Source organism: Patagioenas fasciata, chromosome W, assembly GCF_037038585.1.
Source record: "Patagioenas fasciata isolate bPatFas1 chromosome W, bPatFas1.hap1, whole genome shotgun sequence".
Taxonomy (NCBI): Eukaryota; Metazoa; Chordata; class Aves; order Columbiformes; family Columbidae; genus Patagioenas; species Patagioenas fasciata.
The window spans coordinates 62,436,657-62,449,074 of record NC_092559.1 but is presented as its reverse complement, the minus strand read 5'-3'; the positions used below and the strand labels follow the sequence as shown (position 1 = coordinate 62,449,074).

The 12,418-nt window shown below is 46.0% G+C and overlaps 1 protein-coding gene and 1 pseudogene across 2 annotated transcripts in view; both read left to right on the top strand.

The window, feature by feature from the left end:
- Positions 1–1,802: 1,802 nt before the first annotated feature.
- LOC136114560 (uncharacterized) lies at positions 1,803–8,239 on the top strand (annotated as a pseudogene).
- Positions 8,240–9,068: 829 nt separating this feature from the next.
- The window catches only part of LOC136114665 (protein ARK2N-like), a 74,976-nt gene continuing 71,626 nt past the window's right edge, over positions 9,069–12,418 (top strand). For both annotated transcript variants that reach the window (XM_065860099.2, XM_065860101.2), the window contains exon 1: positions 9,069–9,199. The gene's annotated coding sequence lies outside the window, so the exon portion shown is untranslated. The remainder of the gene's footprint in view (positions 9,200–12,418) is intronic.

The window sequence follows — 12,418 nt, the reverse complement described above, 5'->3', positions numbered from 1 at the left end:
TTGAATAAGTGTAACTATGATCCAGTTGCATATTTGAACTTGGTATTTGGTTTGCATATCTGAGCTCAGTATTTTAGTTTGCATATTTATATTTGGTACCAAAAGAATTTTGTTTGGGGAGGTAACTACAAAATGGGAACTGGTTCTGCTACTAAAGTACCATCTTGCTCCCCCTTAGGATGTATCCTTACACATTAGAGTAACTTTGTGGGGGAATCCTCTGATAAAAGAATGTTTGAAGCGATATTGTATTCACTTGTGGATTGAATGTGGGATTCTGGGTTATAGTACTGTGTTGCAGTTGGTGTTGTTCTGCAGAACTTTGGAAAAAATGGGATGAAGTACAGTACTGTAAGTTAATTTGCTCTTATTGTTATCTAATAATTTCGAGACCAGAAAAGATTTTAAGTTGTTAAACTCTGACTCGCATTGAATTTATGTGCTAGTTGGAGGCATGGGAAAGAAAACTAAATGCTATGATGGATGTGAACTTGGAAGAAGTCGTATTTAAAAGTTGCTATAATATTAACTGATTTGGATCTAGGAAAATGAAAATAATAGATGGATGTTTAATATGGTGTTTATTGATATCTGTAAGAAATTGCAGCAGGTAAATGGGGCTGAGGAATGTGACTATTGCTCAGCTAATTGGAATTGCATATAAAGTGTATTATGGCTATGTGAGAGACGATGGCTCTCAGCATATCGTTTGAGCGTGTGTAAGACGGTGGTCCTTAACACACGGCATAAGTGTGGAAGGCTGAGATATTGTGAATTATTTGTCTTGAAGCTTGCTTGCTAAAATAATATGTTTAAGGCCTGATTGTTACAGAAAAATGCTTGCTCACGCTGCTTGCTTAATTGGGCCCGCTGTAAAGGCCTAAATACAGTGAATTAAAGTGCAAAATGCATGATCACCGTGAATTGCTAAAACTCAAAGATTGCTTGAAGCTTATGTAAGCTTAAGTGAAGTTCCAGTGATATCAGCCACCAACATCTGTGACTAGGCCTGCAGTGTGCTCAGGCAATGCCCGCCACCAACTGCCATAAAATGACCAAGTTACGACTTGCAAGTGTGGCCATCCACCACCAGGACCAAAACCTGTCACCTGGGACCGGTGGACCTGAGACCTGAACACTGCTGGCACCTACCGGGACTGGACTCTGATACTGGAACCTGGACTCTGCTACTGGCACAACCTGAGAACTGCAAACTGCCAGCACTACCAAGGCCTGAAACCTGAGAGCTGCCCCACAGGAGACGACGGCTGGATCCCTGGTGGTGACTATCTCTTGCTTACCTTCTCATATGCTTGCTTAACTTTCCTCCTAATTTCTCCCCCTCTTTTTCTTTGTTGCTCTAGCTTTAGGTGTGAAAATGAAATAGATTTACTGTGTCTTTAGGCATAAAAATAAAATAATATTGTTTTAGCGGCATCTGACCTCGTTTGTGTCTTAATATCACTCTTGGAATAATTTTTGAACCTTCCTGAGTCTGAAATTGGACCAGAACCTGACATTTTTTATTGACACCACGGACAGGATTCCTTGAAGTGAGAGTACCGCATTTTTTCTGTTCTTTTTAACCCATAGTTTACTTTTCTGTGTGTGCCTCTCAGGGAAGTTAGGGGCAAAATTTTGTAGTACTTACATGTTGCCTCCCTGAGACAGTTGCCCCTTGTATGCTTATTTGTCGTTTACTTGTACGTGTGAACCTCTCGGTGGAAGTTAGGGGTAATACTTCGTAGTATTTTTGGGTTTTGTGTGTTGCCTCCCTGGGACGATTACCCCGCTAATTGAGCATGGACAACAATGAGCATACCTGCCCTACGGGAAAAGACGCATTATATAATCTTTTGAAAAAACATAATGCCTGTCCTTCAGTATCAGGTGCAGACGGGGCACAGAAAAACTGGTATAATTTGCAAAGTGTGGTGGACCGAATCAGCACTTTACAAAATGATGCAAGATTTTGGTCCAGGAAAAAAATTATTTGTGCTGTATTGGGTGCTAGCTTAGTTGCCGCTGTGGAAACTCGGGATCTACAGCGCACAGCAGAATCCCAAATTATACAGTCTTTGCAAGAGCAAATTCAAAGTTTGAAAGAACAATTGGAAAATAAAAAGACCCAAATGATTCATTTAAAATCTGTTTTAAGGAGGCAGCTCCTCGTGGGCGAGGACAGCCCTCCGCTCCCTAAAAGGGAGATTGAATTTCCTAATAATGAACTGGAAGAAGCAAAATTAAGATTGGACAAACTGGATGTCCCTGCCTGTTTTCTATGACCTTTAATCAAAACTGAATTTCAGTTTGAGAACGGCGAGGACGAATGCCCCCAAATTATTACCAAAGAGGTTCTGTACATGGTTACAGAACTATCTAAGTTGAAAAAAGACTTTAGCTGCACTCCAAAATAAACTGAGACAGAATACGTTTGGAGAGTCTCACTGACTGGGGGTGATCAGATATTATTAAATGAAAAGGAGGCTGAAGGTTATTGGGGACCAGGAGTGTTTTTAACAACTGGCAACTGCCATGCACCCTGGTCTTTAATGCAAAGAGCTGCTTATTGGGCAGGAGGTCTAAATCCTCTGGAAAGAGGAGATCCTCTTGCTATTGTAGGGACAGTCGATCAATTGGTTGAAAATGTACAAAAAGCAGCATGTTTGCAAATTATGTATGGTCGGGAACTCAAATTTAAACAAGAGGCCCCAATGATGATACCGGTCAACCCAGAACAAATGACTCCACGAAACTGGACCGGGACCCCACAGGCTAAAATGAAATCGAAAAATAAAAGAGCAAAATATCCCAAGCCTGTGCTATACAGCTTGAACATAAATTTGAGGCCTGTGTCAAGTTGCAAGATAAATTCAGCTCATTGTAACCTAGGAGTCTGTCAGGGCCAGGAAGCTCCCATTTGGTACCAGCGATTACACCACCTGCATGGCCTTGACTGTATCTAAACTGCAGCAAGAAGAAAAGAAAAAGAGAGAAAGAGAGAAAGAGAGAGAGAAAAAGCTGGCTGCCTGCTGCTAAAGTGGCAAAAGGGGGCTTTATTCCCCCCTGCCACAGCGATGTTACTGCTGGAGAACTGTAATAATGAATTAAGGAGTCCGAGGGTAAAATTTAAAGGCATTCCCAGCAGATCCATAGTTCTAATGAAACTGGGAAATTAAACCAAAAATCTTTTAATAGACTTATTCTGTGGTAACTAGTTGTAAGAGACTTCTTAGTAAATTCATTGTGCTTGAGGTCATGAGAGAGAAAGCGAGAAAGCGAGACCATTTTTTGAAACCAATGGAATGCCAAATTTGGAACAAAGTTTTAACCGACGAATTCTTGTATTTGCCAGAAAGCCCTATACCTCTTCACAGAATCGACTGGGTTGGAAAAGACCTCAGAGATCATCAAGTCCAACCCTTGGTCCAACTCCAGTCCATTTACTAGATCATGGCACTAAGTGCCATGTCCAATCTCAGTTTAAAAACCTCCAGGGACGGTGAGTCCACCACCTCCCTGGGCAGGCCATTCCAATGCTTGATCACTCTCTCCATAAAGAATTTCTTTCTAATATCCAGCCTAAATTTCCCCTGGCAGAGTTTAAGCCCATGCCCCCTTGTCCTATTGCTAACTGCCTGGGAGAAGAGACCAATCCCCACCTGGCTATAACTTCCCTTCAGGTAGTTATAGAGAGTGATGAGGTCACCTCTAAGCCTCCTCTTCTCCAGACTAAACAACCCCAGCTCCCTCAGCCTCTCCCCATAGGTCTTGTGCTCAAGTCCCTTCACCAGTCTTGTTGCTCTTCTCTGGACCCGCTTCAGCACTTCAATATCTTTCCTGAACTGAGGGGCCCAGAACTGAACACAATACTCCAGGTGTGGCCTCACCAATGCAGAGTACAGGGGAAGGATCACTGCCCTTGTCCTGCTGACCACGCTATTTCTGATACAGGACAGGATACCATTGGCCTTCTTGGCCACCTGGGCACACTGTTGGCTCATGTTGAGCTTCCGGTCAATTAGTACCCCCAGGTCCCTTTCTGCCTGACTGCTCTCCAGCCACTCTGTGCCCAACCTGTAACGCTGCAGGGGGTTGTTGTGGCCAAAGTGCAGGACCCGGCACTTGGCCTTGTTGAACTTCATCCCATTGGAATCGGCCCATTTTTCCAGTCTATCCAGATCCCTCTGCAGAGCCCTCCTGCCTTCCAGCAGGTCGACACTCCCTCCCAGCTTGGTGTCATCAGCAAATTTGCTGATGATGGTCTCAATCCCCTCATCTAAATCATCAATAAAGATGTTAAACAGGACTGGACCCAACACTGACCCCTGGGGGACACCACTAGTGACTGGCCGCCAGCTAGATGCAGCCCCATTCACCAGCACTCTCTGGGCCCGGCCCTCCAGCCAGTTCTTAACCCAGCAGAGAGTGCACTTGTCCAAGCCATGGGCTACCAGCTTTTGCAGGAGTATATTATGGGAGACAGTGTCAAAGGCTTTGCTGAAGTCTAGATAGACCACGTCTACAGCTTTCCCCTCATCCACCGGGTGGGTCACCTGATCATAAAAGGAGATCAGGTTAGTCAGACTGGACCTGCCCCTCCTAAACCCATGATTGCTGTCACTCTTATCAGTCCGGAGCACAGTGTCCAAAAAACATGCAGTTACTTAGAAGGTACTTAGAAGAACTTAGCGGAAAGGAAAATTCACTAAAAAAGAACTGGTCTTGTTTTTAACAAAACCAGGACAGTGTAACATTGTTAAAATGGAATGATAGTGTTTATGAGTGGACTCAAGTGAAACAACATCTCCAGAGAACATTCTCAGCTAATGTGCAAGGCCTGGTTCAGGATTTAGCCAGTGCCCTGCAAAAACAATTGCATGATTTGCAAGAATTAACACTGCAAGACATAATGGCTAACATTATCTAATAGCCTAAAGTGGTTAGACCCAAATACATGGGTTTTAGGCCTCAATCTGCAGATATGGGTTTTTGTGGGAATTGGATGTGCTTGTGTAATATTTTTTCTTGTAGTCCTCCAAATCATCTGGAGAATGATACAGAATGTAAAGGAGAAAAAAGCCAGGGTCCTTGTTGCACTCACTGTGAACCCAGTGTTCAAAAACAAAAAAGGGGAAGATGTGGGAATGGCAGGACGTGAGGTTCCAGCTAAAGGGCTTTGGACAGGTTATACAGAAGTATGTTTTTTATGAGTGTGAGGACTGATAGCCCAGACCAGCAAGAAGGACATCTCAGGCCAGAAAACTGCCCCCATATGTATGATGCGTGAACATTGGGCCTGGGCATGTGAATGAGTGGGTCATTGTCAAGGTTTGATTCCAGGGTGACAATAAACCGTGGCAGATGCTTTGTTAACCCCCTCTCCTTCCCAGCCCCCTTAGCCTCCCCTCCATACTAAGTACAGGTGATAGGAGGGCAAAGAGAGACAAAGAGAGAGAGAGAGTTGGAAAAAGTTTAAAATGTTTTACTAATGCTACTAATAAAATAGAGAAAATAATACAAAATATACAAAACCAATCTTGAATTCCCCAGCAAAATCTAGCACTGCTCCAGCAGCAGCAGAGCAAGCACCCAGAAGTCCTAGGTTGGACTCTTCAGCAAATCGGAACTGGATTCAAGGATGCAAGGTCTGTCACTAGGTCTCAGATTTGCAGGGATAACTCACAGGGTTCTCCCCAGATGTCGTCCATAGTCAAAGAGGAGAAAAAAGGGATGAGGCCCTCGTGATCTCCCGCTTTTATATGGCGTATCACGTGAATGGGATGGAATACTTAGTTGGTCAGTTTTAGTCTTTTAGTCACCTGTTCAGTTCACTCCTCCTTGCCCCTCTCACTTACTGGATGTGCATCCTTATCAGCGACCTTGCATTCCATTTCCATTTCTATGTCTACCAAAACATGTATCCAACTTCAGAAAAGTGCAGTTACTTAGAAGACTTTAGCTGAAAGGAAAATTCACTAAAAGAGAAACTGGTCTTGTTTTTAACAAAACCAGGACAGTCATAACGCTGCCCACAAGATATGCATGGGAACATGACTGAAAACAGACACCAGATGACTGTGGTGTGTTTGGAATAATATTTTTTGAAAAAAATCCTGTCTAACCTCTTGATCCAGGCTCGTATCTGTAAACCTATAAATAGAGAACTGTTAATAAAAGAGGGCTCAGCCTGGCTCAGCTCTGCTCTGCTCTGTCTGGCTCTGCTCTCGCTGCCAAAAAGAACTCTGTGTCTGTGCATCTTTGTCTGCATCTGTATGCTTTCTTCTCATCACTGCAGCATTACTCCAGCAGCTGCAGGGCAGGCACCTGGAAATCCTGGGCTGGACTCAGCAGTAAACTGGAACTGGATTCATGGATGCAGGGCCTAGAACTAGGCCTAGGATTGCAGGCAGAACTGATAGGGTCCTCTTCAGATGCCAGCCATGGTCGAAGAGAGTGAGACCCTCATGATCTCCCATGATGTATGGGATGGAATACTTAGTTGGTCAATTTTGGTCACCTGTTCCATCTGCCCCTCCTTGAAAATACGCCCCTCTCACTTACGGGACGTGCAAAATTTATCAGTAATCTTGGCTGCCATAGCAATAAGTCTAAACTTGGGCCTCTTCTGCATAGCATTGCTACCTTTATCAGCTCCAGAGTGAACAGTGTCTGAAAACCATGCAGCCAAATTCAGAAAAGTGCAGTTACTCAGAAGAACTTAGCTGAAAGGTAAATTCACTGAAAGAGAACTGGTCTTGTTTTAAACAAAACTAGGACAGTCAGAATTTCTTTTTTTTTTTTTTCTTTCATAATGCCTCTAGCCTGCTGATTCCTTCAGTTGTGGATCTTTGAGTTCCTTACCATTTATCACTCTTCTTGGAAATGCAAGGCAGATGCTCATCACCCTTGCGTCTTTATGCTTTTTTGTATGCCATCAAAAATTGCATTGCCTATTCCTCACTGCCATGTCCTAACACCTGTGCAAGAGCATGCCATCCTCCAGGTGTCTTTCAGGAGCTGTGCATCCAATGCACATCCTTCCCTGTAAATAAAGTTTATGGATTATTTTCCCAGAAGTAGCCTGCAAGGTTGTCGAGTTTGATTTTAGTTGGTGGGAGGGCATGGCTCAAAACACATAGGAAATCAGAGCAGACTCTGGATTGGAGCTCCCAGCAGCCCCACACAGGGCAAGTTTTATCTTAAGTACAGATTTTATTAGCGCCCTGCTTGTTCTTTCTTATGGTGACATTGCCAATATTGGATGTACCAACAAGGCTGGTGCTCTTGCAAAGGAAATTTTTTATATGCTTGGTGACAAATATCTTGCAAAGTACTGTTTTAAAAGAGAATCACGAATTCCTGAATACGTAGTTCTACTTGTACCTCAGTCTCTCATTCTTATTTCTCCTCAGTGTGATAAATTCTCCTGAGGTAGTATGTGATGTCTGTTGTTTACCAAGTCCATGTACGTGATTTGGGTGGTGATGGGGGTAGATGCATATACATGTTTCTGTACTATTGTCAACGCTATAACTGATGTGCCACAAACAGTGGCTGTGAAGGAGCTGGATCCTCCAAGGGTGCCTCTGCTGTACAATGCATGTTTAACACTTGAATTTACCAGGCGTTTATGTATTGTGCAGTTGTGCAGCATATATACACCAGGGCTGCATAGCTAAATACTCTGATTAAGAAACATCAGAACGTTTAATGTATGCATTATAATGTCGCCCTAATTGCACACCATGTGTATGGGGATATAGCGGAAGATTTGGCGAGGAGGTTAGTTAAATGTAAATACGCTCAAGTGACTTGCACCTGTCTGTAGAAAAAGCACACACATCACACTAATTGTCTTACTGACCTTGTGTGCTTGATGAGTAGAAGCTCTGTGTTAGATAACACAGGCCTGGGAGAAACTCTGGGCACCTTATCACTGTGTCTGAGATTTCTGCTTTGTTGTGAGAAAGAGCGGGAGGCTGCGCCTGCCTGAAGCCTTGAAATACAGACGAGCTCAACAGGCCCAGCGATCTTCCAGCAGGGCTGAACTGACCAGCGCCTGCGTCCCCGTTTGTGTCACCTCTGCCTGGGAGCTTAGGTGTGGCTTCGGAGATCCCCCAGTAGAGAGGTAACTAAAATAAAACTTGCTCTTTGCAAATGCATCCATGGCCTCTGGCTCTTCTTGCGATGTGCCTGCGTATGTGCACACACCATGCTTCCCCCACCTAGCCCCTAGGTCTCTGATCTCACTGCAGAGGCAGTATCACCAGGATCAGCGTTGGAGGAAGAATGAGGACTGGCCAAGAGATTGGTGAGAGACGTTTGCGGTGCTGGGCTCCTGCTGCCTTTGCTTGTTTCTCTCCTGAGCTCCGCCCTCCTCATCACCTGGCCCCTGTGCTGGGGGAAGACGTTTCTTTCTTTTCGTTTCCTGGTTTCCTTCTGCTTCCTCCTCTGCTCTTTTCATCCTGTGAGTCGGCTCCAACTGCTGTGCTTGGTTTGCACACTTCTGCTTCGCTGCTGGTAAACTAAAGAAAGCGGTTAGCCATTAGCCCATAGTCAGGTCTCCCTCCTGGCTGATTTACCAGCCATCGGCTGCCTCAGCTTTCCTCTGTGGTGGTGACTCACAGCTCCAGCCGGTGTGAACTGGCTGTGGCGGTGGCTGCTTTGCCGCTCTGTCCCTCACGCGGCGTTGGCTGCTCGCACCTCCTCCTTGCCCCACCGCCATGGGCACAGACACGTCGACGTACCAGAGTCTGGCCGAGGCCAGGTGCCAGGCGATGCCCTACAGGGGCCTCACTGGGTCTGGGACTGCTCGGGGGTTTTGGGGGGTGCTCTCTAGGGGGAGAAAGGGGGTACGTGTCACAGGGGGGCACACCCGGAGCGTGTGAGGGGTGCACGCCAGTCCTCACAAGGCGCCGCGAGGGCGGGGAGAGGAGAGGGAGGGGCGGGACCGGGAGGCTCCGCCCCTAGCGCAGCTTTGCGCCGCGGGGGGGCGCTGGTGGGAGCGGTGGCTAGTGGTTGCTCTGTACGGTGCTTGTCTGTTCCGGCGGAAGGAGGAAGTGACGTCGCTCAGCGGAGCCCCGCGGCTTCCAGTAACGTTTTCTCTGGTGTCGGGGGTGTAGCGTGGTGGTGTTGTTGTCCATGCTCCAGTTGCTGTCTCCTGGGGGAGAGGCCAGGAAGGGCCCTCGTCGTTCAGGTGAGTGGGGCTGGCGCGGCTGGGGCTCACCCGCCTTGTCGCAGCCGCGGGGGCGCCGGGCCCGTTGCCGTTAGCCCCGCTGCGCGCGGGCGGGAGGCGGCAGGGCGTTATGGAGGAACGGGTGCAGGCCTCATGTCCCCCTTTCCCCGTGGCTGGTGGGCACGGCTCCGCGGCGCTTCGGGGGCCTGGTCTCAGCAGGGCTGGAGGGGCGGCCTCGCCAGCGTCGGGCATCCTCCGCGCCGGCCGAGGGGTTTTAGGAAGACGTGAGTACCTTTCTGTGTTCACTGCCACGGTAGGGGGTGACCTCCATCACGGCCCCACACGGTGCCTAGAATTCAGGAGTCCAGCCTAGCCGCTGTTTTTTTTGTCCTAACCTTGCCAGGAATGAGCAGATAAAAGCCTTGTCACAGCTCCTGGAAGCATCTTGTGCCACTTGGTGTTTCCTGGGACTTCTGTAGTGTGTTGTGGGATTGTATTAGCTGTTTGGAGAAAACACCTTTGAAAAATAAGGCGTGTAACTGCTCCAGTTTTACACTTGTCTGTTTTGTGTGGTGTTTTATTTATTTATTTTTTACCTTGGATGCTGTGGGAATATATATTTTATGTGGAAAAAAAAGTTCAAGTTTTTCATTGCTTGTCTAACCTGAGTTCCCCTTGGGCTCCTAGCATCTAATGGGTTACAGATGTAACTTTGAGTGACACAGCAATCTGAGGAGAATATAAAATTTAACTGTGCTACTTATTTTTTAAAAAGGCAATCTGAGTAGACTTATCACAAAATCACAGAATGTTAGGGATTGGAAAGGACCTTGAAAGATCATCTAGTCCAATCCCCCTGCCAGAGCAGGAACACCTAGATGAGGTTACACAGGAAGGTGTCCAGGCGGGTTTTGAATGTCTGCAGAGAAGGAGACTCCACAACCCCCTGGGCACCCTGTTCCAGTGCTTCGTGACCCTGACCGTGAATAAGTTTCTTCTCAAATTTAAATGGAACCTCCTGTGTTCCAGTTTGTATCCATTGTCCCTTGTTTTATCATTGGTTGTCACCGAGAAGAACCTGGCTCCAACCTTGTGACACTCACCCTTTATATATTTATAAACATTAATAAGGTCACCCCTCAGTCTCCTCCAAGCTAAAGAGCCCCAGCTCCCTCAGCCTTTCCTCGTAAGGGAGATGCTTCTCTCCCTTAATTATCTTTGTTGCCCTGCGCTGGACTCTCTCCAGCAGTTCCCTGTCCTTGAACTGAGGGGCTCAGAACTGGACACAATATTCCAGATGTGGTCTCACCAGGGCAGAATAGAGGGTCAGGAGAACCTCTCTCGACCTACTAACCACTCCCCTTCTAATACACTCCAGGATGCCATTGGCCTTCCTGGCCACAAGGGCACAGTGCTGGCTCATGGTCATCCTGCTGTCCACCAGGACCCCCAGGTCCCTTCCACCTTCACTCCTCTCTAATAGGTCATTCCCCAACTTATACTGGAACCTGGAGTTGTTCCTACCCAGATGCAAGACTCTACACTTGCCCTTGTTATATTTCATTAAATTTTTCCCTGCCCAACTCTCCAGCCTGTCCAGGTCTCTGAATGGCAGCACAGCCTTCTGGCGTGTCAGCTACTCCTCCCAGTTTGGTGTCAGCAGCAAACTTGCTGACAGTACACTCTATTCCCTCGTCCAAATCATTGATAAGTATACTGAATATTATAGGCCTCAGTACTGACCCCTGAGGCACTCCACTAGATACAGGCCTCCAACTAGACTCTGCCGCATTGACCACGACTGTCTGGCTTCTTCCCTTCAGCCAGTTCACAGTCCACCTCACTACCTGATCGTACAGACCGCACTCCCTCAGTTTAGCTGTAAGGATGCTGTGGGAGACTGTACCGAATGCCTTACTGAAGTCAAGGTAGACCACAGTTAGTCCCTGGTCCAAATAATGTATATCTGTATCATTCTGATATGCTAGTGCTTCTTCCTTTGGTCTCTTCTGTTTCTTTGTTGCCCTCTGCTGCAGAGACAGACGCTGTATCTATGGCATTAGGTCCTGCGTCATGTTTGTCCGACTCATAGTCAGGTTTAATATATTTTGCAGGAAGCCACTTTGGTCCTGTTGGAAGAAGAACACAAGCATACCACCTTCCCCAGGTGATTAACTCTACAGGCCCTTGCTATTGACTGTTGTGCAGAGAGTCTTGATACAAAACCTTTGGTTTCTGAGATAGTGACTGGAACACGGAAGTGTTTTTCCACTGCTGGGATAGAGGGAGGAGGCATAGTATGATTCAAAAAATTTAAATTATATATTGCGTTGTGTAATTGTTCTTGAGGCATCATATTCCCCCTGTTCTGATTAATAACATCCGTTTCAGTGTAGAATGTGCTCAGTCAATGATAGCCTGTCCAGTGGGAGAATGTGTAATACCTGTGACATGTGAACCACCCCATTGCTGCAAAAAATATTGCGTGGGATCTAGCAGTGTATCCAGGACCGTTGTCAGTTTTAATCTGTTGTGGCACGTATATGACAGATGGGTCATGGCCTATTAAGACCTGAATCCACTCTTTGTGTTTTTTGATCAGAGTAACAATCAATTTTAGAAGCTGAGTAATAGTTGTATGGAAAGAATTGGGGAAAAAAAAAAATAATCCATTCCAGGTGTGTCAGTCTGTTAGCATTCTTATCATACTGTCCTACAATAGCCACAGGTTGTTTCTGTGTTGTAACTATAAATAGACAAATATGCAAGTCCAATTGAATGCGATCAGCCTGTAAGGTTGTCATAAAATTGTTCATCAAAGTCTCTAACTCCATTTTGGCTGTCATATTTATTGGATATTGTTTTCCCTTACTGGATTGAAGTCCTGTTTGAGCTCTGTCTAGTTCTGTCTAGTTCTATCTAGTGTTGGCTTTACTGATACTTTGGCTGCCCATACTAGTGGAAATACAGCATCCAAAATTTGTTTGGAGATTGCTTGCTTGCAGCAAGCAGTTCTGCACCATCCATGCAGCTTCTTGTGGGACATGCAGCTGAACAGAATTCTCAGAAAACGTTATTGGAGCTTACAATTTACTTAACAAATCTTGACCCAAGAGAGGTATAGGGCTTAGTGGCAAATACAAAAATTCATCGGTTAAAACTTTGTTCCAAATTTGGCATTCCAGTGGTTTCAAAAAATGGTCTTTCTTTGTTTCCCGTGATCTCAAAAACTATCACGGT